Here is a 22643-nt window from a genome sequence, read left to right on the forward strand (position 1 = left end):
AACATATCGCATGTGCGCGATATATATTAACCCCATTATATTATTTTTGACATTTGCGATATGTTTTAGCTCGCAGCTCATTGGTCACGCGTCTAGAGGCGGCTTTGTGGCGCGAGGAGCGCGTTCTGAAAGGGGTAAAAAATACGTGTTGCTGCGGTATAGAGGGAGGGGTGGAAACTGTGGTAAACTCGTCTCCGTGTTTGAGGGGGGGGGAGTAAGTAGTATATATAGGGCATTATCCATTATTAGGCAACGGTTGTAATGGTAGTAAGAATGACAATCATCTTTGCAGTGGACCTGGGAGTGGCAAGCATAAGGGACGAAGGCGGGGGTAACATGTCGGATGCGATCATACCAGCACTAAAGCACCGGATCCCATCAGAACTCCGAAGTTAAGCGTGCTTGGGCGAGAGTAGTACTAGGATGGGTGACCTCCTGGAAAATCCTCGTGTTGCATTCCCTTTTTAATTATTTTTTGCGGCTCGTGACAAACATATCGCATGTGCGCGATATATATTAACCCCATTATATTATTTTTGACATTTGCGATATGTTTTAGCTCGCAGATCATTGGTCACGCGTCTAGAGGCGGCTTTGTGGCGCGAGGAGCGCATTCTGAAAGGGGTAAAAAATACGTGTTGCTGCGGTATAGAGGGAGGGGTGGAAACCGTGGTAAACTCGTCTCCGTGTTTGAGGGGGGGGGGGAGTAAGTAGTATATATAGGGCATTATCCATTATTAGGCAACGGTTGTAATGGTAGTAAGAATGACAATCATCTTTGCAGTGGACCTGGGAGAGGCAAGCATAAGGGACGAAGGCGGGGGTAACATGTGGGATGCGATCATAGCAGCACTAAAGCACCGGATCCCATCAGAACTTCGAAGTTAAGCGTGCTTGGGTGAGAGTAGTACTAGGATGGGTGACCTCGTGTTGCATTCCCTTTTTAATTATTTTTTGCGCCTCGTGACAAACATATCGCATGTGCGCGATATATATTAACCCCGTTATATTATTTTTGACATTTGCGATATGTTTTAGCTCGCTGCTCATTGGTCATGCGTCTAGAGGCGGCTTTGTGGCGCGAGGAGCACGTTCTGAAAGGGGTAAAAAAATACGTGTTGCTGCGGTATAGAGGGAGGGGTGCAAACCGTGGTAAACTCGTCTCCGTGTTTGAGGGGGGGGGAGTAAGTAGTGTATATAGGGCATTATCCATTATTAGGCAACGGTTGTAATGGTAGTAAGACTGACAATCATCTTTGCAGTGGACCTGGGAGTGGCAAGCATAAGGGACGAAGGCGGGGCTAACATGTTGGATGCGATCATACCAGCACTAAAGCACCGGATCCCATCAGAACTCCGAAGTTAAGCATGCTTGGGCGAGAGTAGTACTAGGATGGGTGACCTCCTGGGAAGTCCTCGTGTTGCATTCCCTTTTTAATTATTTTTTGCGCCTCGTGACAAACATATCGCATGTGCGCGATATATATTAACCCCGTTATATTATTTTTGACATTTGCGATATGTTTTAGCTCGCTGCTCATTGGTCACGCGTCTAGAGGCGGCTTTGTGGCGCGAGGAGCGCGTTCTGAAAGGGGTAAAAAAAATACGTGTTGCTGCGGTATAGAGGGAGGGGTGGAAACCGTGGTAAACTCGTCTCCGTGTTTGAGGGGGGGAGTAAGTAGTATATATAGGGCATTATCCATTATTAGGCAACGGTTGTAATGGTAGTAAGAATGACAATCATCTTTGCAGTGGACCTGGGAGTGGCAAGCATAAGGGACGAAGGCGGGGCTAACATGTAGGATGCGATCATACCAGCACTAAAGCACCGGATCCCATCAGAACTCCGTAGTTAAGCGTGCTTGGGCGAGAGTAGTACTAGGATGGGTGACCTCCTTGGAAGTCCTCGTGTTGCATTCCTTTTTAATTATTTTTTGCGCGTCGTGACAAACATATCGCATGTGCGCGATATATATTAACCCCGTTATATTATTTTTGACATTTGCGATATGTTTTAGCTCGCTGCTCATTGGTCACGCGTCTAGAGGCGGCTTTGTGGCGCGAGGAGCGCGTTCTGAAAGGGGTAGAAAAATACGTGTTGCTGCGGTATAGAGGGAGGGGTGGAAACCGTGGTAAACTCGTCTCCGTGTTTGAGGGGGGGGAGTAAGTAGTATATATAGGGCATTATCCATTATTAGGCAACGGTTGTAATGGTAGTAAGAATGACAATCATCTTTGAAGTGGACCTGGGAGTGGCAAGCATAAGGGACGAAGGCGGGGGTATAATGTCGGATGCGATCATACCAGCACTAAAGCATCGGATCCCATCAGAACTCCGAAGTTAAGCGTGCTTGGGCGAGAGTAGTACTAGGATGGGTGACCTCCTGGGAAGTCCTCGTGTTGCATTCCCTTTTTAATTATTTTTTGCGCCTCGTGACAAACATATCGCATGTGCGCGATATATATTAACCCCGTTATATTATTTTTGACATTTGCGATATGTTTTAGCTCGCTGTTCATTGGCACGCGTCTAGAGGCGGCTTTGTGGCGCGAGGAGCGCGTTCTGAAAGGGGTAAAAAAATACGTGTTGCTGCGGTATAGAGGGAGGGGTGGAAACCGTGGTAAACTCGTCTCCGTGTTTGAGGGGGGGGGAGTAAGTAGTATATATAGGGCATTATCCATTATTAGGCAACGGTTGTAATGGTAGTAAGAATGACAATCATCTTTGCAGTGGACCTGGGAGTGGTAAGCATAAGGGACGAAGGCGGGGGTAACATGTCGGATGCGATCATACCAGCACTAAAGCACCGGATCCCATCAGAACTCCGAAGTTAAGCGTGCTTGGGTGAGAGTAGTACTAGGATGGGTGACCTCCTGGAAAATCCTCGTGTTGCATTGCCTTTTTAATTATTTTTTGCGCCTCGTGACAAACATATCGCATGTGCGCGATATACATTAACCCCGTTATATTATTTTTGACATTTGCGATATGTTTTAGCTCGCTGCTCATTGGTCACGCGTCTAGAGGCGGCTTTGTGGCGCGAGGAGCGCGTTCTGAAATGGGTAAAAAAATACGTGTTGCTGCGGTATAGAGGGAGGGGTGGAAACCGTGGTAAACTCGTCTCCGTGTTTGAGGGGGGGGAGTAAGTAGTATATATAGGGCATTATCCATTATTAGGCAACGGTTGTAATGGTAGTAAGAATGACAATCATCTTTGCAGTGGACCTGGGAGTGGCAAGCATAAGGGACGAAGGCGGGGGTAAAATGTCGGATGCGATCATACCAGCACTAAAGCACCGGATCCCATCAGAACTTTGAAATTAAGCGTGCTTGGGCGGGAGTAGTACTAGGATGGGTGACCTCCTGGGAAGTCCTCGTGTTGCATTCCCTTTTTAATTATTTTTTGCGCCTCGTGACAAACATATCGCATGTGCGCGATATATATTAACCCCGTTATATTATTTTTTACATTTGCGATATGTTTTAGCTCGCTGCTCATTGGTCACGCGTCTAGAGGCGGCTTTGTGGCGCGAGGAGCGCGTTCTGAAAGGGGTAAAAAAATACGTGTTGCTGCGGTATAGAGGGAGGGGTGGAAACCGTGGTAAACTCGTCTCCGTGTTTGAGGGGGGGGGAGTAAGTAGTATATATAGGGCATTATCCATTATTAGGCAACGGTTGTAATGGTAGTAAGAATGACAATCATCTTTGCAGTGGACCTGGGAGTGGCAAGCATAAGGGACGAAGGCGGGGGTAACATGTAGGATGCGATCATACCAGCACTAAAGCACCGGATCCCATCAGAACTCCGTAGTTAAGCGTGCTTGGGCGAGAGTAGCACTAGGATGGGTGACCCCCTGGGAAGTCCTCGTGTTGCATTCCCTTATTAATTATTTTTTGCGGCTCGTGACAAACATATCGCATGTGCGCGATATATATTAACCCCATTATATTATTTTTGACATTTGCGAGATGTTTTAGCTCGCAGCTCATTGGTCACGCGTCTAGAGGCGGCTTTGTGGCGCGAGGAGCGCGTTCTGAAAGGGGTAAAAAATACGTGTTGCTGCGGTATAGAGGGAGGGGTGGAAACCGTGGTAAACTCGTCTCCGTGTTTGAGGGGGGGGGAGTAAGTAGTATATATAGGGCATTATCCATTATTAGGCAACGGTTGTAATGGTAGTAAGAATGACAATCATCTTTGCAGTGGACCTGGGAGTGGCAAGCATAAGGGACGAAGGCGGGGGTAACATGTGGGATGCGATCATACCAGCACTAAAGCACCGGATCCCATCAGAACTCCGAAGTTAAGCGTGCTTGGGTGAGAGTAGTACTAGGATGGGTGACCTCGTGTTGCATTCCCTTTTTAATTATTTTTTGCGCCTCGTGACAAACATATCGCATGTGCGCGATATATATTAACCCCGTTATATTATTTTTGACATTTGCGATATGTTTTAGCTCGCTGCTCATTGGTCATGCGTCTAGAGGCGGCTTTGTGGCGCGAGGAGCGCGTTCTGAAAGGGGTAAAAAAATACGTGTTGCTGCGGTATAGAGGGAGGGGTGCAAACCGTGGTAAACTCGTCTCCGTGTTTGAGGGGGGGAGTAAGTAGTGTATATAGGGCATTATCCATTATTAGGCAACGGTTGTAATGGTAGTAAGACTGACAATCATCTTTGCAGTGGACCTGGGAGTGGCAAGCATAAGGGACGAAGGCGGGGCTAACATGTTGGATGCGATCATACCAGCACTAAAGCACCGGATCCCATCAGAACTCCGAAGTTAAGCATGCTTGGGCGAGAGTAGTACTAGGATGGGTGACCTCCTCGGAAGTCCTCGTGTTGCATTCCCTTTTTAATTATTTTTTGCGCCTCGTGACAAACATATCGCATGTGCGCGATATATATTAACCCCGTTATATTATTTTTGACATTTGCGATATGTTTTAGCTCGCTGCTCATTGGTCACGCGTCTAGAGGCGGCTTTGTGGCGCGAGGAGCGCGTTCTGAAAGGGGTAAAAAAATACGTGTTGCTGCGGTATAGAGGGAGGGGTGGAAACCGTGGTAAACTCGTCTCCGTGTTTGAGGGGGGGGAGTAAGTAGTATATATAGGGCATTATCCATTATTAGGCAACGGTTGTAATGGTAGTAAGAATGATAATCATCTTTGCAGTGGACCTGGGAGTGGCAAGCATAAGGGACGAAGGCGGGGGTAACATGTCGGATGCGATCATACCAGCACTAAAGCACCGGATCCCATCAGAACTCCGAAGTTAAGCGTGCTTGGGTGAGAGTAGTACTAGGATGGGTGACCTCCTCGAAAATCCTCCTGTTGCATTCCCTTTTTAATTATTTTTTGCGCCTCGTGACAAACATATCGCATGTGCGCGATATACATTAACCCCGTTATATTATTTTTGACATTTGCGATATGTTTTAGGTCGCTGCTCATTGGTCACGCGTCTAGAGGCGGCTTTGTGGCGCGAGGAGCGCGTTCTGAAAGGGGTAAAAAAATACGTGTTGCTGCGGTATAGAGGGAGGGGTGGAAACCGTGGTAAACTCGTCTCCGTGTTTGAGGGGGGGGGGAGTAAGTAGTATATATAGGGCATTATCCATTATTAGGCAACGGTTGTAATGGTAGTAAGAATGACAATCATCTTCGAAGTGGACCTGGGAGTGGCAAGCATAAGGGACGAAGGCGGGGGTAAAATGTCGGATGCGATCATACCAGCACTAAAGCACCGGATCCCATCAGAACTCCGAAGTTAAGCGTGCTTGGGCGAGAGTAGTACTAGGATGGGTGACCTCTTGGGAAGTCCTCATGTTGCATTCCCTTTTTAATTATTTTTTGCGCCTCGTGACAAACATATCGCATGTGCGCGATATATATTAACCCCGTTATATTATTTTTGACATTTGCGATATGTTTTAGCTCGCTGTTCATTGCCACGCGTCTAGAGGCGGCTTTGTGGCGCGAGGAGCGCGTTCTGAAAGGGGTAAAAAAATACGTGTTGCTGCGGTATAGAGGGTGGGGTGGAAACCGTGGTAAACTCGTCTCCGTGTTTGAGCGGGGGGGGGGGAGTAAGTAGTATATATAGGGCATTATCCATTATTAGGCAACGGTTGTAATGGTAGTAAGAATGACAATCATCTTTGCAGTGGACCTGGGAGTGGCAAGCATAAGGGACGAAGGCGGGGGTAACATGTCGGATGCGATCATACCAGCACTAAAGCACCGGATCCCATCAGAACTCCGTAGTTAAGCCTGCTTGGGCGAGAGTAGCACTAGGATGGGTGACCTCCTGGGAAGTCCTCGTGTTGCATTCCCTTTTTAATTATTTTTTGCGGCTCGTGACAAACATATCGCATGTGCGCGATATATATTAACCCCATTATATTATTTTTGACATTTGCGATATGTTTTAGCTCGCAGCTCATTGGTCACGCGTCTAGAGGCGGCTTTGTGGCGCGAGGAGCGCGTTCTGAAAGGGGTAAAAAATACGTGTTGCTGCGGTATAGAGGGAGGGGTGGAAACCGTGGTAAACTCGTCTCCGTGTTTGAGGGGGGGGGAGTAAGTAGTATATATAGGGCATTATCCATTATTAGGCAACGGTTGTAATGGTAGTAAGAATGACAATCATCTTTGCAGTGGACCTGGGAGTGGCAAGCATAAGGGACGAAGGCGGGGGTAACATGTGGGATGCGATCATAGCAGCACTAAAGCACCGGATCCCATCAGAACTCCGAAGATAAGCGTGCTTGGGTGAGAGTAGTACTAGGATGGGTGACCTCGTGTTGCATTCCCTTTTTAATTATTTTTTGCGCCTCGTGGCAAACATATCGCATGAGCGCGATATATATTAACCCCGTTATATTATTTTTGACATTTGCGATATGTTTTAGCTCGCTGCTCATTGGTCATGCGTCTAGAGGCGGCTTTGTGGCGCGAGGAGCGCGTTCTGAAAGGGGTAAAAAAATACGTGTTGCTGCGGTATAGAGGGAGGGGTGGAAACCGTGGTAAACTCGTCTCCCTGTTTGAGGGGGGGGAGTAAGTAGTATATATAGGGCATTATCCATTATTAGGCAACGGTTGTAATGGTAGTAAGAATGATAATCATCTTTGCAGTGGACCTGGGAGTGGCAAGCATAAGGGACGAAGGCGGGGGTAACATGTCGGATGCGATCATACCAGCACTAAAGCACCGGATCCCATCAGAACTCCGAAGTTAAGCGTGCTTGGGTGAGAGTAGTACTAGGATGGGTGACCTCCTGGAAAATCCTCCTGTTGCATTCCCTTTTTAATTATTTTTTGCGCCTCGTGACAAACATATCGCATGTGCGCGATATACATTAACCCCGTTATATTATTTTTGACATTTGCGATATGTTTTAGCTCGCTGCTCATTGGTCACGCGTCTAGAGGCGGCATTGTGGCGCGAGGAGCGCGTTCTGAAAGGGGTAAAAAAATACGTGTTGCTGCGGTATAGAGGGAGGGGTGGAAACCGTGGTAAACTCGTCTCCGTGTTTGAGGGGGGGGAGTAAGTAGTATATATAGGGCATTATCCATTATTAGGCAACGGTTGTAATGGTAGTAAGAATGACAATCATCTTTGCAGTGGACCTGGGAGTGGCAAGCATAAGGGACGAAGGCGGGGGTAACATGTCGGATGCGATCATACCAGCACTAAAGCACCGGATCCCATCAGAACTCCGTAGTTAAGCCTGCTTGGGCGAGAGTAGCACTAGGATGGGTGACCTCCTGGGAAGTCCTCGTGTTGCATTCCCTTTTTAATTATTTTTTGCGGCTCATGACAAACATATCGCATGTGCGCGATATATATTAACCCCATTATATTATTTTTGACATTTGCGATATGTTTTAGCTCGCAGCTCATTGGTCACGCGTCTAGAGGCGGCTTTGTGGCGCGAGGAGCGCGTTCTGAAAGGGGTAAAAAATACGTGTTGCTGCGGTATAGAGGGAGGGGTGGAAACTGTGGTAAACTCGTCTCCGTGTTTGAGGGGGGGGGGGAGTAAGTAGTATATAAAGGGCATTATCCATTATTAGGCAACGGTTGTAATGGTAGTAAGAATGACAATCATCTTTGCAGTGGACCTGGGAGTGGCAAGCATAAGGGACGAAGGCAGGGGTAACATGTGGGATGCGATCATAGCAGCACTAAAGCACCGGATCCCATCAGAACTCCGAAGTTAAGCGTGCTTGGGTGAGAGTAGTACTAGGATGGGTGACCTCGTGTTGCATTCCCTTTTTAATTATTTTTTGCGCCTCGTGACAAACATATCGCATGTGCGCGATATATATTAACCCCGTTATATTATTTTTGACATTTGCGATATGTTTTAGCTCGCTGCTCATTGGTCATGCGTCTAGAGGCGGCTTTGTGGCGCGAGGAGCGCGTTCTGAAAGGGGTAAAAAAATACGTGTTGCTGCGGTATAGAGGGAGGGGTGCAAACCGTGGTAAACTCGTCTCCGTGTTTGAGGGGGGGGGAGTAAGTAGTGTATATAGGGCATTATCCATTATTAGGCAACGGTTGTAATGGTAGTAAGACTGACAATCATCTTTGCAGTGGACCTGGGAGTGGCAAGCACAAGGGACGAAGGCGGGGCTAACATGTTGGATGCGATCATACCAGCACTAAAGCACCGGATCCCATCAGAACTCCGAAGTTAAGCATGCTTGGGCGAGAGTAGTACTAGGATGGGTGACCTCCTGGGAAGTCCTCGTGTTGCATTCCCTTTTTAATTATTTTTTGCGCCTCGTGACAAACATATCGCATGTGCGCGATATATATTAACCCCGTTATATTATTTTTGACATTTGCGATATGTTTTAGCTCGCTGCTCATTGGTCACGCGTCTAGAGGCGGCTTTGTGGCGCGAGGAGCGCGTTCTGAAAGGGGTAAAAAAATACGTGTTGCTGCGGTATAGAGGGAGGGGTGGAAACCGTGGTAAACTCGTCTCCGTGTTTGAGGGGGGGGAGTAAGTAGTATATATAGGGCATTATCCATTATTAGGCAACGGTTGTAATGGTAGTAAGAATGACAATCATCTTTGCAGTGGACCTGGGAGTGGCAAGCATAAGGGACGAAGGCGGGGCTAACATGTAGGATGCGATCATACCAGCACTAAAGCACCGGATCCCATCAGAACTCCGTAGTTAAGCGTGCTTGGGCGAGACTAGTACTAGGATGGGTGACCTCCTGGGAAGTCCTCGTGTTGCACTCCTTTTTAATTATTTTTTGCGCGTCGTGACAAACATATCGCATGTGCGCGATATATATTAACCACGTTATATTATTTTTGACATTTGCGATATGTTTTAGCTCGCTGCTCATTGGTCACGCGTCTAGAGGCGGCTTTGTGGCGCGAGGAGCCGGTTCTGAAAGGGGTAAAAAAATACGTGTTGCTGCGGTATAGAGGGAGGGGTGGAAACCGTGGTAAACTCGTCTCCGTGTTTGAGGGGGGGGGAGTAAGTAGTATATATAGGGCATTATCCATTATTAGGCAACGGTTGTAATGGTAGTAAGAATGACAATCATCTTTGAAGTGGGCCTGGGAGTGGCAAGCATAAGGGACGAAGGCGGGGGTAAAATGTCGGATGCGATCATACCAGCACTAAAGCACCGGATCCCCATCAGAACTCCGAAGTTAAGCGTGCTTGGGCGAGAGTAGTACTAGGATGGGTGACCTCCTGGGAAGTCCTCTTGTTGCATTCCCTTTTTAATTATTTTTTGCGCCTCGTGACAAACATATCGCATGCGCGCGATATATATTAACCCCGTTATATTATTTTTGACATTTGCGATATGTTTTAGCTCGCTGTTCATTGCCACGCGTCTAGAGGCGGCTTTGTGGCGCGAGGAGCGCGTTCTGAAAGGGGTAAAAAAATACGTGTTGCTGCGGTATAGAGGGTGGGGTGGAAACCGTGGTAAACTCGTCTCCGTGTTTGAGGGGGGGGGAGTAAGTAGTATATATAGGGCATTATCCATTATTAGGCAACGGTTGTAATGGTAGTAAGAATGACAATCATCTTTGAAGTTGACCTGGAAGTGGCAAGCATAAGGGACGAAGGCGGGGGTAACATGTCGGATGCGATCATACCAGCACTAAAGCACCGGATCCCATCAGAACTCCGTAGTTAAGCGTGCTTGGGCGAGAGTAGCACTAGGATGGGTGACCTCCTGGGAAGTCCTCGTGTTGCATTCCCTTCTTAATTATTTTTTGCGGCTCGTGACAAACATATCGCATGTGCGCGATATATATTAACCCCATTATATTATTTTTGACATTTGCGATATGTTTTAGCTCGCAGCTCATTGGTCACGCGTCTAGAGGCGGCTTTGTGGCGCGAGGAGCGCGTTCTGAAAGTGGTAAAAAATACGTGTTGCTGCGGTATAGAGGGAGGGGTGGAAACCGTGGTAAACTCGTCTCCGTGTTTGAGGGGGGGGAGTAAGTAGTATATATAGGGCATTATCCATTATTAGGCAACGGTTGTAATGGTAGTAAGAATGACAATCATCTTTGAAGTTGACCTGGAAGTGGCAAGCATAAGGGACGAAGGCGGGGGTAACATGTCGGATGCGATCATACCAGCACTAAAGCACCGGATCCCATCAGAACTCCGTAGTTAAGCGTGCTTGGGCGAGAGTAGCACTAGGATGGGTGACCTCCTGGGAAGTCCTCGTGTTGCATTCCCTTTTTAATTATTTTTTGCGGCTCGTGACAAACATATCGCATGTGCGCGATATATATTAACCCCATTATATTATTTTTGACATTTGCGATATGTTTTAGCTCGCAGCTCATTGGTCACGCGTCTAGAGGCGGCTTTGTGGCGCGAGGAGCGCGTTCTGAAAGTGGTAAAAAATACGTGTTGCTGCGGTATAGAGGGAGGGGTGGAAACCGTGGTAAACTCGTCTCCGTGTTTGAGGGGGGGGAGTAAGTAGTATATATAGGGCATTATCCATTATTAGGCAACGGTTGTAATGGTAGTAAGAATGATAATCATCTTTGCAGTGGACCTGGGAGTGGCAAGCATAAGGGACGAAGGCGGGGGTAACATGTCGGGTGCGATCATACCAGCACTAAAGCACCGGATCCCATCAGAACTCCGAAGTTAAGCATGCTTGGGTGAGAGTAGTACTAGGATGGGTGACCTCCTGGAAAATCCTCCTGTTGCATTCCCTTTTTAATTATTTTTTGTGCCTCGTGACAAACATATCGCATGTGCGCGATATACATTAACCCCGTTATATTATTTTTGACATTTGCGATATGTTTTAGCTCGCTGCTCATTGGTCACGCGTCTAGAGGCGGCTTTGTGGCGCGAGGAGCGCGTTCTGAAAGGGGTAAAAAAATACGTGTTGCTGCGGTATAGAGGGAGGGGTGGAAACCGTGGTAAACTCGTCTCCGTGTTTGAGGGGGGGGAGTAAGTAGTATATATAGGGCATTATCCATTATTAGGCAACGGTTGTAATGGTAGTAAGAATGACAATCATCTTTGAAGTGGACCTGGGAGTGGCAAGCATAAGGGACGAAGGCGGGGGTAAAATGTCGGATGCGATCATACCAGCACTAAAGCACCGGATCCCATCAAAACTCCGAAGTTAAGCGTGCTTGGGCGAGAGTAGTACTAGGATGGGTGACCTCTTGGGAAGTCCTCATGTTGCATTCCCTTTTTAATTATTTTTTGCGCCTCGTGACAAACATATCGCATGTGCGCGATATATATTAACCCCGTTATATTGTTTTTGGCATTTGCGATATGTTTTAGCTCGCTGTTCATTGCCACGCGTCTAGAGGCGGCTTTGTGGCGCGAGGAGCGCGTTCTGAAAGGGGTAAAAAAATACGTGTTGCTGCGGTATAGAGGGTGGGGTGGAAACCGTGGTAAACTCGTCTCCGTGTTTGAGGGGGGGGAGTAAGTAGTATATATAGGGCATTATCCATTATTAGGCAACGGTTGTAATGGTAGTAAGAATGACAATCATCTTTGCAGTGGACCTGGGAGTGGCAAGCATAAGGGACGAAGGCGGGGGTAACATGTCGGATGCGATCATACCAGCACTAAAGCACCGGATCCCATCAGAACTCCGTAGTTAAGCCTGCTTGGGCGAGAGTAGCACTAGGATGGGTGACCTCCTGGGAAGTCCTCGTGTTGCATTCCCTTTTTAATTATTTTTTGCGGCTCGTGACAAACATATCGCATGTGCGCGATATATATTAACCCCATTATATTATTTTTGACATTTGCGATATGTTTTAGCTCGCAGCTCATTGGTCACGCGTCTAGAGGCGGCTTTGTGGCGCGAGGAGCGCGTTCTGAAAGGGGTAAAAAATACGTGTTGCTGCGGTATAGAGGGAGGGGTGGAAACCGTGGTAAACTCGTCTCCGTGTTTGAGGGGGGGGGAGTAAGTAGTATATATAGGGCATTATCCATTATTAGGCAACGGTTGTAATGGTAGTAAGAATGACAATCATCTTTGAAGTGGACCTGGGAGTGGCAAGCATAAGGGACGAAGGCGGGGGTAACATGTGGGATGTGATCATAGCAGCACTAAAGCACCGGATCCCATCAGAACTCCGAAGATAAGCGTGCTTGGGTGAGAGTAGTACTAGGATGGGTGACCTCGTGTTGCATTCCCTTTTTAATTATTTTTTGCGCCTCGTGACAAACATATCGCATGAGCGCGATATATATTAACCCCGTTATATTATTTTTGACATTTGCGATATGTTTTAGCTCGCTGCTCATTGGTCATGCGTCTAGAGGCGGCTTTGTGGCGCGAGGAGCGCGTTCTGAAAGGGGTAAAAAAATACGTGTTGCTGCGGTATAGAGGGAGGGGTGGAAACCGTGGTAAACTCGTCTCCGTGTTTGAGGGGGGGGGGAGTAAGTAGTATATATAGGGCATTATCCATTATTAGGCAACGGTTGTAATGGTAGTAAGAATGATAATCATCTTTGCAGTGGACCTGGGAGTGGCAAGCATAAGGGACGAAGGCGGGGGTAACATGTCGGATGCGATCATACCAGCACTAAAGCACCGGATCCCATCAGAACTCCGAAGTTAAGCGTGCTTGGGTGAGAGTAGTACTAGGATGGGTGACCTCCTGGAAAATCCTCCTGTTGCATTCCCTTTTTAATTATTTTTGGCGCCTCGTGACAAACATATCGCATGTGCGCGATATACATTAACCCCGTTATATTATTTTTGACATTTGCGATATGTTTTAGCTCGCTGCTCATTGGTCACGCGTCTAGAGGCGGCATTGTGGCGCGAGGAGCGCGTTCTGAAAGGGGTAAAAAAATACGTGTTGCTGCGGTATAGAGGGAGGGGTGGAAACCGTGGTAAACTCGTCTCCGTGTTTGAGGGGGGGGGAGTAAGTAGTATATATAGGGCATTATCCATTATTAGGCAACGGTTGTAATGGTAGTAAGAATGACAATCATCTTTGCAGTGGACCTGGGAGTGGCAAGCATAAGGGACGAAGGCGGGGGTAACATGTCGGATGCGATCATACCAGCACTAAAGCACCGGATCCCATCAGAACTCCGTAGTTAAGCCTGCTTGGGCGAGAGTAGCACTAGGATGGGTGACCTCCTGGGAAGTCCTCGTGTTGCATTCCCTTTTTAATTATTTTTTGCGGCTCATGACAAACATATCGCATGTGCGCGATATATATTAACCCCATTATATTATTTTTGACATTTGCGATATGTTTTAGCTCGCAGCTCATTGGTCACGCGTCTAGAGGCGGCTTTGTGGCGCGAGGAGCGCGTTCTGAAAGGGGTAAAAAATACGTGTTGCTGCGGTATAGAGGGAGGGGTGGAAACTGTGGTAAACTCGTCTCCGTGTTTGAGGGGGGGGGGAGTAAGTAGTATATAAAGGGCATTATCCATTATTAGGCAACGGTTGTAATGGTAGTAAGAATGACAATCATCTTTGCAGTGGACCTGGGAGTGGCAAGCATAAGGGACGAAGGCAGGGGTAACATGTGGGATGCGATCATAGCAGCACTAAAGCACCGGATCCCATCAGAACTCCGAAGTTAAGCGTGCTTGGGTGAGAGTAGTACTAGGATGGGTGACCTCGTGTTGCATTCCCTTTTTAATTATTTTTTGCGCCTCGTGACAAACATATCGCATGTGCGCGATATATATTAACCCCGTTATATTATTTTTGACATTTGCGATATGTTTTAGCTCGCTGCTCATTGGTCATGCGTCTAGAGGCGGCTTTGTGGCGCGAGGAGCGCGTTCTGAAAGGGGTAAAAAAATACGTGTTGCTGCGGTATAGAGGGAGGGGTGCAAACCGTGGTAAACTCGTCTCCGTGTTTGAGGGGGGGGGAGTAAGTAGTGTATATAGGGCATTATCCATTATTAGGCAACGGTTGTAATGGTAGTAAGACTGACAATCATCTTTGCAGTGGACCTGGGAGTGGCAAGCACAAGGGACGAAGGCGGGGCTAACATGTTGGATGCGATCATACCAGCACTAAAGCACCGGATCCCATCAGAACTCCGAAGTTAAGCATGCTTGGGCGAGAGTAGTACTAGGATGGGTGACCTCCTGGGAAGTCCTCGTGTTGCATTCCCTTTTTAATTATTTTTTGCGCCTCGTGACAAACATATCGCATGTGCGCGATATATATTAACCCCGTTATATTATTTTTGACATTTGCGATATGTTTTAGCTCGCTGCTCATTGGTCACGCGTCTAGAGGCGGCTTTGTGGCGCGAGGAGCGCGTTCTGAAAGGGGTAAAAAAATACGTGTTGCTGCGGTATAGAGGGAGGGGTGGAAACCGTGGTAAACTCGTCTCCGTGTTTGAGGGGGGGAGTAAGTAGTATATATAGGGCATTATCCATTATTAGGCAACGGTTGTAATGGTAGTAAGAATGACAATCATCTTTGCAGTGGACCTGGGAGTGGCAAGCATAAGGGACGAAGGCGGGGCTAACATGTAGGATGCGATCATACCAGCACTAAAGCACCGGATCCCATCAGAACTCCGTAGTTAAGCGTGCTTGGGCGAGACTAGTACTAGGATGGGTGACCTCCTGGGAAGTCCTCGTGTTGCACTCCTTTTTAATTATTTTTTGCGCGTCGTGACAAACATATCGCATGTGCGCGATATATATTAACCACGTTATATTATTTTTGACATTTGCGATATGTTTTAGCTCGCTGCTCATTGGTCACGCGTCTAGAGGCGGCTTTGTGGCGCGAGGAGCCGGTTCTGAAAGGGGTAAAAAAATACGTGTTGCTGCGGTATAGAGGGAGGGGTGGAAACCGTGGTAAACTCGTCTCCGTGTTTGAGGGGGGGGGGGGAGTAAGTAGTATATATAGGGCATTATCCATTATTAGGCAACGGTTGTAATGGTAGTAAGAATGACAATCATCTTTGAAGTGGGCCTGGGAGTGGCAAGCATAAGGGACGAAGGCGGGGGTAAAATGTCGGATGCGATCATACCAGCACTAAAGCACCGGATCCCCATCAGAACTCCGAAGTTAAGCGTGCTTGGGCGAGAGTAGTACTAGGATGGGTGACCTCCTGGGAAGTCCTCTTGTTGCATTCCCTTTTTAATTATTTTTTGCGCCTCGTGACAAACATATCGCATGCGCGCGATATATATTAACCCCGTTATATTATTTTTGACATTTGCGATATGTTTTAGCTCGCTGTTCATTGCCACGCGTCTAGAGGCGGCTTTGTGGCGCGAGGAGCGCGTTCTGAAAGGGGTAAAAAAATACGTGTTGCTGCGGTATAGAGGGTGGGGTGGAAACCGTGGTAAACTCGTCTCCGTGTTTGAGGGGGGGGAGTAAGTAGTATATATAGGGCATTATCCATTATTAGGCAACGGTTGTAATGGTAGTAAGAATGACAATCATCTTTGAAGTTGACCTGGAAGTGGCAAGCATAAGGGACGAAGGCGGGGGTAACATGTCGGATGCGATCATACCAGCACTAAAGCACCGGATCCCATCAGAACTCCGTAGTTAAGCGTGCTTGGGCGAGAGTAGCACTAGGATGGGTGACCTCCTGGGAAGTCCTCGTGTTGCATTCCCTTCTTAATTATTTTTTGCGGCTCGTGACAAACATATCGCATGTGCGCGATATATATTAACCCCATTATATTATTTTTGACATTTGCGATATGTTTTAGCTCGCAGCTCATTGGTCACGCGTCTAGAGGCGGCTTTGTGGCGCGAGGAGCGCGTTCTGAAAGTGGTAAAAAATACGTGTTGCTGCGGTATAGAGGGAGGGGTGGAAACCGTGGTAAACTCGTCTCCGTGTTTGAGGGGGGGGAGTAAGTAGTATATATAGGGCATTATCCATTATTAGGCAACGGTTGTAATGGTAGTAAGAATGACAATCATCTTTGAAGTTGACCTGGAAGTGGCAAGCATAAGGGACGAAGGCGGGGGTAACATGTCGGATGCGATCATACCAGCACTAAAGCACCGGATCCCATCAGAACTCCGTAGTTAAGCGTGCTTGGGCGAGAGTAGCACTAGGATGGGTGACCTCCTGGGAAGTCCTCGTGTTGCATTCCCTTTTTAATTATTTTTTGCGGCTCGTGACAAACATATCGCATGTGCGCGATATATATTAACCCCATTATATTATTTTTGACATTTGCGATATGTTTTAGCTCGCAGCTCATTGGTCACGCGTCTAGAGGCGGCTTTGTGGCGCGAGGAGCGCGTTCTGAAAGTGGTAAAAAATACGTGTTGCTGCGGTATAGAGGGAGGGGTGGAAACCGTGGTAAACTCGTCTCCGTGTTTGAGGGGGGGGAGTAAGTAGTATATATAGGGCATTATCCATTATTAGGCAACGGTTGTAATGGTAGTAAGAATGATAATCATCTTTGCAGTGGACCTGGGAGTGGCAAGCATAAGGGACGAAGGCGGGGGTAACATGTCGGGTGCGATCATACCAGCACTAAAGCACCGGATCCCATCAGAACTCCGAAGTTAAGCATGCTTGGGTGAGAGTAGTACTAGGATGGGTGACCTCCTGGAAAATCCTCCTGTTGCATTCCCTTTTTAATTATTTTTTGCGCCTCGTGACAAACATATCGCATGTGCGCGATATACATTAACCCCGTTATATTATTTTTGACATTTGCGATATGTTTTAGCTCGCTGCTCATTGGTCACGCGTCTAGAGGCGGCTTTGTGGCGCGAGGAGCGCGTTCTGAAAGGGGTAAAAAAATACGTGTTGCTGCGGTATAGAGGGAGGGGTGGAAACCGTGGTAAACTCGTCTCCGTGTTTGAGGGGGGGGAGTAAGTAGTATATATAGGGCATTATCCATTATTAGGCAACGGTTGTAATGGTAGTAAGAATGACAATCATCTTTGAAGTGGACCTGGGAGTGGCAAGCATAAGGGACGAAGGCGGGGGTAAAATGTCGGATGCGATCATACCAGCACTAAAGCACCGGATCCCATCAAAACTCCGAAGTTAAGCGTGCTTGGGCGAGAGTAGTACTAGGATGGGTGACCTCTTGGGAAGTCCTCATGTTGCATTCCCTTTTTAATTATTTTTTGCGCCTCGTGACAAACATATCGCATGTGCGCGATATATATTAACCCCGTTATATTATTTTTGGCATTTGCGATATGTTTTAGCTCGCTGTTCATTGCCACGCGTCTAGAGGCGGCTTTGTGGCGCGAGGAGCGCGTTCTGAAAGGGGTAAAAAAATACGTGTTGCTGCGGTATAGAGGGTGGGGTGGAAACCGTGGTAAACTCGTCTCCGTGTTTGAGGGGGGGGAGTAAGTAGTATATATAGGGCATTATCCATTATTAGGCAACGGTTGTAATGGTAGTAAGAATGACAATCATCTTTGCAGTGGACCTGGGAGTGGCAAGCATAAGGGACGAAGGCGGGGGTAACATGTCGGATGCGATCATACCAGCACTAAAGCACCGGATCCCATCAGAACTCCGTAGTTAAGCCTGCTTGGGCGAGAGTAGCACTAGGATGGGTGACCTCCTGGGAAGTCCTCGTGTTGCATTCCCTTTTTAATTATTTTTTGCGGCTCGTGACAAACATATCGCATGTGCGCGATATATATTAACCCCATTATATTATTTTTGACATTTGCGATATGTTTTAGCTCGCAGCTCATTGGTCACGCGTCTAGAGGCGGCTTTGTGGCGCGAGGAGCGCGTTCTGAAAGGGGTAAAAAATACGTGTTGCTGCGGTATAGAGGGAGGGGTGGAAACCGTGGTAAACTCGTCTCCGTGTTTGAGGGGGGGGGAGTAAGTAGTATATATAGGGCATTATGCATTATTAGGCAACGGTTGTAATGGTAGTAAGAATGACAATCATCTTTGCAGTGGACCTGGGAGTGGCAAGCATAAGGGACGAAGGCGGGGGTAACATGTGGGATGTGATCATAGCAGCACTAAAGCACCGGATCCCATCAGAACTCCGAAGATAAGCGTGCTTGGGTGAGAGTAGTACTAGGATGGGTGACCTCGTGTTGCATTCCCTTTTTAATTATTTTTTGCGCCTCGTGACAAACATATCGCATGAGCGCGATATATATTAACCCCGTTATATTATTTTTGACATTTGCGATATGTTTTAGCTCGCTGCTCATTGGTCATGCGTCTAGAGGCGGCTTTGTGGCGCGAGGAGCGCGTTCTGAAAGGGGTAAAAAAATACGTGTTGCTGCGGTATAGAGGGAGGGGTGGAAACCGTGGTAAACTCGTCTCCGTGTTTGAGGGGGGGGGGAGTAAGTAGTATATATAGGGCATTATCCATTATTAGGCAACGGTTGTAATGGTAGTAAGAATGATAATCATCTTTGCAGTGGACCTGGGAGTGGCAAGCATAAGGGACGAAGGCGGGGGTAACATGTCGGATGCGATCATACCAGCACTAAAGCACCGGATCCCATCAGAACTCCGAAGTTAAGCGTGCTTGGGTGAGAGTAGTACTAGGATGGGTGACCTCCTGGAAAATCCTCCTGTTGCATTCCCTTTTTAATTATTTTTGGCGCCTCGTGACAAACATATCGCATGTGCGCGATATACATTAACCCCATTATATTATTTTTGACATTTGCGATATGTTTTAGCTCGCAGCTCATTGGTCACGCGTCTAGAGGCGGCTTTGTGGCGCGAGGAGCGCGTTCTGAAAGTGGTAAAAAATACGTGTTGCTGCGGTATAGAGGGAGGGGTGGAAACCGTGGTAAACTCGTCTCCGTGTTTGAGGGGGGGGAGTAAGTAGTATATATAGGGCATTATCCATTATTAGGCAACGGTTGTAATGGTAGTAAGAATGACAATCATCTTTGAAGTTGACCTGGAAGTGGCAAGCATAAGGGACGAAGGCGGGGGTAACATGTCGGATGCGATCATACCAGCACTAAAGCACCGGATCCCATCAGAACTCCGTAGTTAAGCGTGCTTGGGCGAGAGTAGCACTAGGATGGGTGACCTCCTGGGAAGTCCTCGTGTTGCATTCCCTTTTTAATTATTTTTTGCGGCTCGTGACAAACATATCGCATGTGCGCGATATATATTAACCCCATTATATTATTTTTGACATTTGCGATATGTTTTAGCTCGCAGCTCATTGGTCACGCGTCTAGAGGCGGCTTTGTGGCGCGAGGAGCGCGTTCTGAAAGTGGTAAAAAATACGTGTTGCTGCGGTATAGAGGGAGGGGTGGAAACCGTGGTAAACTCGTCTCCGTGTTTGAGGGGGGGGAGTAAGTAGTATATATAGGGCATTATCCATTATTAGGCAACGGTTGTAATGGTAGTAAGAATGACAATCATCTTTGAAGTTGACCTGGAAGTGGCAAGCATAAGGGACGAAGGCGGGGGTAACATGTCGGATGCGATCATACCAGCACTAAAGCACCGGATCCCATCAGAACTCCGTAGTTAAGCGTGCTTGGGCGAGAGTAGCACTAGGATGGGTGACCTCCTGGGAAGTCCTCGTGTTGCATTCCCTTCTTAATTATTTTTTGCGGCTCGTGACAAACATATCGCATGTGCGCGATATATATTAACCCCATTATATTATTTTTGACATTTGCGATATGTTTTAGCTCGCAGCTCATTGGTCACGCGTCTAGAGGCGGCTTTGTGGCGCGAGGAGCGCGTTCTGAAAGTGGTAAAAAATACGTGTTGCTGCGGTATAGAGGGAGGGGTGGAAACCGTGGTAAACTCGTCTCCGTGTTTGAGGGGGGGGAGTAAGTAGTATATATAGGGCATTATCCATTATTAGGCAACGGTTGTAATGGTAGTAAGAATGACAATCATCTTTGAAGTTGACCTGGAAGTGGCAAGCATAAGGGACGAAGGCGGGGGTAACATGTCGGATGCGATCATACCAGCACTAAAGCACCGGATCCCATCAGAACTCCGTAGTTAAGCGTGCTTGGGCGAGAGTAGCACTAGGATGGGTGACCTCCTGGGAAGTCCTCGTGTTGCATTCCCTTTTTAATTATTTTTTGCGGCTCGTGACAAACATATCGCATGTGCGCGATATATATTAACCCCATTATATTATTTTTGACATTTGCGATATGTTTTAGCTCGCAGCTCATTGGTCACGCGTCTAGAGGCGGCTTTGTGGCGCGAGGAGCGCGTTCTGAAAGTGGTAAAAAATACGTGTTGCTGCGGTATAGAGGGAGGGGTGGAAACCGTGGTAAACTCGTCTCCGTGTTTGAGGGGGGGGAGTAAGTAGTATATATAGGGCATTATCCATTATTAGGCAACGGTTGTAATGGTAGTAAGAATGATAATCATCTTTGCAGTGGACCTGGGAGTGGCAAGCATAAGGGACGAAGGCGGGGGTAACATGTCGGGTGCGATCATACCAGCACTAAAGCACCGGATCCCATCAGAACTCCGAAGTTAAGCATGCTTGGGTGAGAGTAGTACTAGGATGGGTGACCTCCTGGAAAATCCTCCTGTTGCATTCCCTTTTTAATTATTTTTTGCGCCTCGTGACAAACATATCGCATGTGCGCGATATACATTAACCCCGTTATATTATTTTTGACATTTGCGATATGTTTTAGCTCGCTGCTCATTGGTCACGCGTCTAGAGGCGGCTTTGTGGCGCGAGGAGCGCGTTCTGAAAGGGGTAAAAAAATACGTGTTGCTGCGGTATAGAGGGAGGGGTGGAAACCGTGGTAAACTCGTCTCCGTGTTTGAGGGGGGGGAGTAAGTAGTATATATAGGGCATTATCCATTATTAGGCAACGGTTGTAATGGTAGTAAGAATGACAATCATCTTTGAAGTGGACCTGGGAGTGGCAAGCATAAGGGACGAAGGCGGGGGTAAAATGTCGGATGCGATCATACCAGCACTAAAGCACCGGATCCCATCAAAACTCCGAAGTTAAGCGTGCTTGGGCGAGAGTAGTACTAGGATGGGTGACCTCTTGGGAAGTCCTCATGTTGCATTCCCTTTTTAATTATTTTTTGCGCCTCGTGACAAACATATCGCATGTGCGCGATATATATTAACCCCGTTATATTATTTTTGGCATTTGCGATATGTTTTAGCTCGCTGTTCATTGCCACGCGTCTAGAGGCGGCTTTGTGGCGCGAGGAGCGCGTTCTGAAAGGGGTAAAAAAATACGTGTTGCTGCGGTATAGAGGGTGGGGTGGAAACCGTGGTAAACTCGTCTCCGTGTTTGAGGGGGGGGAGTAAGTAGTATATATAGGGCATTATCCATTATTAGGCAACGGTTGTAATGGTAGTAAGAATGACAATCATCTTTGCAGTGGACCTGGGAGTGGCAAGCATAAGGGACGAAGGCGGGGGTAACATGTCGGATGCGATCATACCAGCACTAAAGCACCGGATCCCATCAGAACTCCGTAGTTAAGCCTGCTTGGGCGAGAGTAGCACTAGGATGGGTGACCTCCTGGGAAGTCCTCGTGTTGCATTCCCTTTTTAATTATTTTTTGCGGCTCGTGACAAACATATCGCATGTGCGCGATATATATTAACCCCATTATATTATTTTTGACATTTGCGATATGTTTTAGCTCGCAGCTCATTGGTCACGCGTCTAGAGGCGGCTTTGTGGCGCGAGGAGCGCGTTCTGAAAGGGGTAAAAAATACGTGTTGCTGCGGTATAGAGGGAGGGGTGGAAACCGTGGTAAACTCGTCTCCGTGTTTGAGGGGGGGGGAGTAAGTAGTATATATAGGGCATTATGCATTATTAGGCAACGGTTGTAATGGTAGTAAGAATGACAATCATCTTTGCAGTGGACCTGGGAGTGGCAAGCATAAGGGACGAAGGCGGGGGTAACATGTGGGATGTGATCATAGCAGCACTAAAGCACCGGATCCCATCAGAACTCCGAAGATAAGCGTGCTTGGGTGAGAGTAGTACTAGGATGGGTGACCTCGTGTTGCATTCCCTTTTTAATTATTTTTTGCGCCTCGTGACAAACATATCGCATGAGCGCGATATATATTAACCCCGTTATATTATTTTTGACATTTGCGATATGTTTTAGCTCGCTGCTCATTGGTCATGCGTCTAGAGGCGGCTTTGTGGCGCGAGGAGCGCGTTCTGAAAGGGGTAAAAAAATACGTGTTGCTGCGGTATAGAGGGAGGGGTGGAAACCGTGGTAAACTCGTCTCC

At 47.5% G+C, this 22643-nt stretch overlaps 38 non-coding genes and 8 pseudogenes across 38 annotated transcripts; all 46 read left to right on the forward strand.

Moving 5' to 3' along the window:
• The first annotated feature begins 341 nt into the window (after window positions 1-341).
• LOC141025164 (5S ribosomal RNA) lies at window positions 342-460 on the forward strand. Its single transcript, XR_012186662.1, has one exon. It is a non-coding gene; the product is annotated as a 5S ribosomal RNA (ribosomal RNA).
• A 373-nt stretch (window positions 461-833) lies between these two features.
• On the forward strand, window positions 834-939 carry LOC141024646 (5S ribosomal RNA; annotated as a pseudogene).
• Window positions 940-1311: 372 nt separating this feature from the next.
• LOC141025054 (5S ribosomal RNA) lies at window positions 1312-1430 on the forward strand. Its single transcript, XR_012186551.1, has one exon. It is a non-coding gene; the product is annotated as a 5S ribosomal RNA (ribosomal RNA).
• Window positions 1431-1801: 371 nt separating this feature from the next.
• On the forward strand, window positions 1802-1920 carry LOC141025205 (5S ribosomal RNA). Its single transcript, XR_012186703.1, has one exon. It is a non-coding gene; the product is annotated as a 5S ribosomal RNA (ribosomal RNA).
• A 370-nt stretch (window positions 1921-2290) lies between these two features.
• On the forward strand, window positions 2291-2409 carry LOC141024978 (5S ribosomal RNA). Its single transcript, XR_012186476.1, has one exon. It is a non-coding gene; the product is annotated as a 5S ribosomal RNA (ribosomal RNA).
• Window positions 2410-2780: 371 nt separating this feature from the next.
• On the forward strand, window positions 2781-2899 carry LOC141024149 (5S ribosomal RNA). Its single transcript, XR_012185746.1, has one exon. It is a non-coding gene; the product is annotated as a 5S ribosomal RNA (ribosomal RNA).
• Window positions 2900-3270: 371 nt separating this feature from the next.
• LOC141024100 (5S ribosomal RNA) lies at window positions 3271-3389 on the forward strand. Its single transcript, XR_012185698.1, has one exon. It is a non-coding gene; the product is annotated as a 5S ribosomal RNA (ribosomal RNA).
• A 372-nt stretch (window positions 3390-3761) lies between these two features.
• Window positions 3762-3880, forward strand: LOC141023848 (5S ribosomal RNA). The gene has a single exon (XR_012185446.1). It is a non-coding gene; the product is annotated as a 5S ribosomal RNA (ribosomal RNA).
• A 371-nt stretch (window positions 3881-4251) lies between these two features.
• Window positions 4252-4357, forward strand: LOC141024560 (5S ribosomal RNA; annotated as a pseudogene).
• A 370-nt stretch (window positions 4358-4727) lies between these two features.
• On the forward strand, window positions 4728-4846 carry LOC141023672 (5S ribosomal RNA). Its single transcript, XR_012185271.1, has one exon. It is a non-coding gene; the product is annotated as a 5S ribosomal RNA (ribosomal RNA).
• Window positions 4847-5217: 371 nt separating this feature from the next.
• LOC141024281 (5S ribosomal RNA) lies at window positions 5218-5336 on the forward strand. The gene has a single exon (XR_012185878.1). It is a non-coding gene; the product is annotated as a 5S ribosomal RNA (ribosomal RNA).
• Window positions 5337-5709: 373 nt separating this feature from the next.
• Window positions 5710-5828, forward strand: LOC141023546 (5S ribosomal RNA). Its single transcript, XR_012185146.1, has one exon. It is a non-coding gene; the product is annotated as a 5S ribosomal RNA (ribosomal RNA).
• Window positions 5829-6203: 375 nt separating this feature from the next.
• LOC141024222 (5S ribosomal RNA) lies at window positions 6204-6322 on the forward strand. Its single transcript, XR_012185820.1, has one exon. It is a non-coding gene; the product is annotated as a 5S ribosomal RNA (ribosomal RNA).
• A 371-nt stretch (window positions 6323-6693) lies between these two features.
• LOC141024639 (5S ribosomal RNA) lies at window positions 6694-6799 on the forward strand (annotated as a pseudogene).
• A 371-nt stretch (window positions 6800-7170) lies between these two features.
• On the forward strand, window positions 7171-7289 carry LOC141024056 (5S ribosomal RNA). The gene has a single exon (XR_012185654.1). It is a non-coding gene; the product is annotated as a 5S ribosomal RNA (ribosomal RNA).
• Window positions 7290-7660: 371 nt separating this feature from the next.
• On the forward strand, window positions 7661-7779 carry LOC141024223 (5S ribosomal RNA). The gene has a single exon (XR_012185821.1). It is a non-coding gene; the product is annotated as a 5S ribosomal RNA (ribosomal RNA).
• Window positions 7780-8152: 373 nt separating this feature from the next.
• LOC141024612 (5S ribosomal RNA) lies at window positions 8153-8258 on the forward strand (annotated as a pseudogene).
• A 372-nt stretch (window positions 8259-8630) lies between these two features.
• LOC141025055 (5S ribosomal RNA) lies at window positions 8631-8749 on the forward strand. The gene has a single exon (XR_012186552.1). It is a non-coding gene; the product is annotated as a 5S ribosomal RNA (ribosomal RNA).
• A 371-nt stretch (window positions 8750-9120) lies between these two features.
• LOC141023687 (5S ribosomal RNA) lies at window positions 9121-9239 on the forward strand. Its single transcript, XR_012185286.1, has one exon. It is a non-coding gene; the product is annotated as a 5S ribosomal RNA (ribosomal RNA).
• A 371-nt stretch (window positions 9240-9610) lies between these two features.
• On the forward strand, window positions 9611-9730 carry LOC141024089 (5S ribosomal RNA). The gene has a single exon (XR_012185687.1). It is a non-coding gene; the product is annotated as a 5S ribosomal RNA (ribosomal RNA).
• A 371-nt stretch (window positions 9731-10101) lies between these two features.
• LOC141023770 (5S ribosomal RNA) lies at window positions 10102-10220 on the forward strand. The gene has a single exon (XR_012185368.1). It is a non-coding gene; the product is annotated as a 5S ribosomal RNA (ribosomal RNA).
• A 370-nt stretch (window positions 10221-10590) lies between these two features.
• On the forward strand, window positions 10591-10709 carry LOC141023771 (5S ribosomal RNA). The gene has a single exon (XR_012185369.1). It is a non-coding gene; the product is annotated as a 5S ribosomal RNA (ribosomal RNA).
• A 370-nt stretch (window positions 10710-11079) lies between these two features.
• On the forward strand, window positions 11080-11198 carry LOC141024404 (5S ribosomal RNA). Its single transcript, XR_012186001.1, has one exon. It is a non-coding gene; the product is annotated as a 5S ribosomal RNA (ribosomal RNA).
• A 371-nt stretch (window positions 11199-11569) lies between these two features.
• On the forward strand, window positions 11570-11688 carry LOC141024093 (5S ribosomal RNA). Its single transcript, XR_012185691.1, has one exon. It is a non-coding gene; the product is annotated as a 5S ribosomal RNA (ribosomal RNA).
• Window positions 11689-12058: 370 nt separating this feature from the next.
• LOC141024224 (5S ribosomal RNA) lies at window positions 12059-12177 on the forward strand. Its single transcript, XR_012185822.1, has one exon. It is a non-coding gene; the product is annotated as a 5S ribosomal RNA (ribosomal RNA).
• A 371-nt stretch (window positions 12178-12548) lies between these two features.
• Window positions 12549-12654, forward strand: LOC141024651 (5S ribosomal RNA; annotated as a pseudogene).
• Window positions 12655-13027: 373 nt separating this feature from the next.
• Window positions 13028-13146, forward strand: LOC141024057 (5S ribosomal RNA). The gene has a single exon (XR_012185655.1). It is a non-coding gene; the product is annotated as a 5S ribosomal RNA (ribosomal RNA).
• A 372-nt stretch (window positions 13147-13518) lies between these two features.
• LOC141024225 (5S ribosomal RNA) lies at window positions 13519-13637 on the forward strand. Its single transcript, XR_012185823.1, has one exon. It is a non-coding gene; the product is annotated as a 5S ribosomal RNA (ribosomal RNA).
• A 372-nt stretch (window positions 13638-14009) lies between these two features.
• On the forward strand, window positions 14010-14115 carry LOC141024613 (5S ribosomal RNA; annotated as a pseudogene).
• Window positions 14116-14487: 372 nt separating this feature from the next.
• On the forward strand, window positions 14488-14606 carry LOC141025056 (5S ribosomal RNA). The gene has a single exon (XR_012186553.1). It is a non-coding gene; the product is annotated as a 5S ribosomal RNA (ribosomal RNA).
• A 370-nt stretch (window positions 14607-14976) lies between these two features.
• Window positions 14977-15095, forward strand: LOC141023688 (5S ribosomal RNA). Its single transcript, XR_012185287.1, has one exon. It is a non-coding gene; the product is annotated as a 5S ribosomal RNA (ribosomal RNA).
• Window positions 15096-15469: 374 nt separating this feature from the next.
• On the forward strand, window positions 15470-15589 carry LOC141024090 (5S ribosomal RNA). Its single transcript, XR_012185688.1, has one exon. It is a non-coding gene; the product is annotated as a 5S ribosomal RNA (ribosomal RNA).
• A 370-nt stretch (window positions 15590-15959) lies between these two features.
• LOC141023772 (5S ribosomal RNA) lies at window positions 15960-16078 on the forward strand. The gene has a single exon (XR_012185370.1). It is a non-coding gene; the product is annotated as a 5S ribosomal RNA (ribosomal RNA).
• A 370-nt stretch (window positions 16079-16448) lies between these two features.
• LOC141023773 (5S ribosomal RNA) lies at window positions 16449-16567 on the forward strand. Its single transcript, XR_012185371.1, has one exon. It is a non-coding gene; the product is annotated as a 5S ribosomal RNA (ribosomal RNA).
• A 370-nt stretch (window positions 16568-16937) lies between these two features.
• LOC141024405 (5S ribosomal RNA) lies at window positions 16938-17056 on the forward strand. The gene has a single exon (XR_012186002.1). It is a non-coding gene; the product is annotated as a 5S ribosomal RNA (ribosomal RNA).
• Window positions 17057-17427: 371 nt separating this feature from the next.
• On the forward strand, window positions 17428-17546 carry LOC141024094 (5S ribosomal RNA). Its single transcript, XR_012185692.1, has one exon. It is a non-coding gene; the product is annotated as a 5S ribosomal RNA (ribosomal RNA).
• A 370-nt stretch (window positions 17547-17916) lies between these two features.
• LOC141024226 (5S ribosomal RNA) lies at window positions 17917-18035 on the forward strand. The gene has a single exon (XR_012185824.1). It is a non-coding gene; the product is annotated as a 5S ribosomal RNA (ribosomal RNA).
• A 371-nt stretch (window positions 18036-18406) lies between these two features.
• Window positions 18407-18512, forward strand: LOC141024652 (5S ribosomal RNA; annotated as a pseudogene).
• A 373-nt stretch (window positions 18513-18885) lies between these two features.
• On the forward strand, window positions 18886-19004 carry LOC141024058 (5S ribosomal RNA). The gene has a single exon (XR_012185656.1). It is a non-coding gene; the product is annotated as a 5S ribosomal RNA (ribosomal RNA).
• A 370-nt stretch (window positions 19005-19374) lies between these two features.
• Window positions 19375-19493, forward strand: LOC141023774 (5S ribosomal RNA). The gene has a single exon (XR_012185372.1). It is a non-coding gene; the product is annotated as a 5S ribosomal RNA (ribosomal RNA).
• Window positions 19494-19863: 370 nt separating this feature from the next.
• On the forward strand, window positions 19864-19982 carry LOC141023775 (5S ribosomal RNA). The gene has a single exon (XR_012185373.1). It is a non-coding gene; the product is annotated as a 5S ribosomal RNA (ribosomal RNA).
• Window positions 19983-20352: 370 nt separating this feature from the next.
• Window positions 20353-20471, forward strand: LOC141023776 (5S ribosomal RNA). Its single transcript, XR_012185374.1, has one exon. It is a non-coding gene; the product is annotated as a 5S ribosomal RNA (ribosomal RNA).
• A 370-nt stretch (window positions 20472-20841) lies between these two features.
• Window positions 20842-20960, forward strand: LOC141024406 (5S ribosomal RNA). Its single transcript, XR_012186003.1, has one exon. It is a non-coding gene; the product is annotated as a 5S ribosomal RNA (ribosomal RNA).
• A 371-nt stretch (window positions 20961-21331) lies between these two features.
• LOC141024095 (5S ribosomal RNA) lies at window positions 21332-21450 on the forward strand. Its single transcript, XR_012185693.1, has one exon. It is a non-coding gene; the product is annotated as a 5S ribosomal RNA (ribosomal RNA).
• Window positions 21451-21820: 370 nt separating this feature from the next.
• On the forward strand, window positions 21821-21939 carry LOC141024227 (5S ribosomal RNA). The gene has a single exon (XR_012185825.1). It is a non-coding gene; the product is annotated as a 5S ribosomal RNA (ribosomal RNA).
• A 371-nt stretch (window positions 21940-22310) lies between these two features.
• LOC141024653 (5S ribosomal RNA) lies at window positions 22311-22416 on the forward strand (annotated as a pseudogene).
• Window positions 22417-22643: the final 227 nt, after the last annotated feature.

This window comes from Aegilops tauschii, chromosome 5, assembly GCF_002575655.3.
Source record: "Aegilops tauschii subsp. strangulata cultivar AL8/78 chromosome 5, Aet v6.0, whole genome shotgun sequence".
Classification (NCBI taxonomy): domain Eukaryota; kingdom Viridiplantae; phylum Streptophyta; class Magnoliopsida; order Poales; family Poaceae; genus Aegilops; species Aegilops tauschii.